The sequence below is a fragment of the Triticum aestivum genome, chromosome 7B, assembly GCF_018294505.1.
Source record: "Triticum aestivum cultivar Chinese Spring chromosome 7B, IWGSC CS RefSeq v2.1, whole genome shotgun sequence".
In the NCBI taxonomy this organism is placed as follows: Eukaryota; Viridiplantae; Streptophyta; class Magnoliopsida; order Poales; family Poaceae; genus Triticum; species Triticum aestivum.
Window position 1 is genome coordinate 658,575,911 of NC_057813.1, and position 1,302 is coordinate 658,577,212.

General features: G+C 50.5%; 1 pseudogene; it reads left to right on the forward strand.

Moving 5' to 3' along the window:
* The first annotated feature begins 239 nt into the window (after positions 1–239).
* LOC123163298 (uncharacterized) lies at positions 240–371 on the forward strand (annotated as a pseudogene).
* The last annotated feature ends 931 nt before the right edge of the window (positions 372–1,302 follow it).

Below are 1,302 nucleotides of genomic sequence, written 5' to 3' on the forward strand. Positions count from 1 at the left end.
ACCTCAGGTGGGGTGGATGATGGCACGGCAGGAGCAGGACATAACACACAGAGTTTTCTTTGACGCCAATCTGAAAATGAAGTAAATCTGTAAGGGCTCCTTAGAATTGGAGGATTCTATAAATGCAGGGACAGGAAAAACATAGGAATAGGATAGGAATGCACGTGCAAAACAGAGCATTTGGAAACATAGGATTTCAGTCAACCTGGGTGTTTGGCTCACATGAATTGGAAGAACAGATCTTTGCGCTTGGGGCAATGACGCAGCTAGTGAGGTTATACCGAGGCGCGTCAATTGCTGGTTGAAAACTATTTCCAAACCCCCTCTTTGGCTCTCTGGGGCCATCGAGAATTTCTGAATTGGAAGAACAGAGGAATGGAGAAACAAAGTGATGCGACGAGTGTACAACCTCTTTGGCATAGCCTTGTGGACCTCAGCATCATTGGGTTGGACGTGGAGGATGGTGATGATGCTGGTGTGACTGTCGGAGGCGGGGAAGAAGATCCGAGGCCTCTGGACACGGCGCCGAGGGTACTGCTCCGCTGTGATGGACGGTTCCATCGTTGGAGCAGCTCCGCTAAGGTGTACGGCGACGAGGCTGAAGCATGACAAGACAAACAACTTTAATCTGAAGTGGGACCCTAATATCATCTGCAATAGATGATGTAAAATACATCACCAAAAAGTGCTAGATGTAAAACGCATCAGCCGCGCCATGGCTGCTCTGACAGATGATGTAAGTACTGTTCACTCTGAACTTAACTGAAGAAAATGAACTTCACAGTCGAAACTGAATTTTAGTGTCGAAACTGATTGAACTAGTAACAGAGCATTGCAATAGATGTTTTGGGTGTTCGAGCACTAGTAGCAGAGAAGCAGTGATCTAAATCAGCAGACGCTCGAGCAGGGAACACACTAGCAGAGAGCAAGTCGTGCAGTAGCACCGCGAGCGAGTGCTAAAGCAGCAACTCCTGTAGCTGCCGGAGGTCGTGCAGCAGCAGCAGCAGCAGCGCAAGCGAGCGCAAGAGTAGAGCATCTGCACGAATGAAAGTAGGAGCAGTGCAGCAGTGCGACCGACAGCAAGAACAGAGCCGCAGCGCGAGCAAGAGCCGGAGCAGCTGCAGCTAGTTCCGTTGTGGAAGTCGCCGCTGAGGAAGCAACGACATGTGGGAGAGACGTCGTGGATGATGTGGCCGGCGACGGCATCATTGATGGAGACACCATGTCTGCTCGGTATCGAGCACCGGCAGCCCCGTGAGATCGAATAAAAGATAAAATGCAGCGGTGAGTGCAGAACCTCCT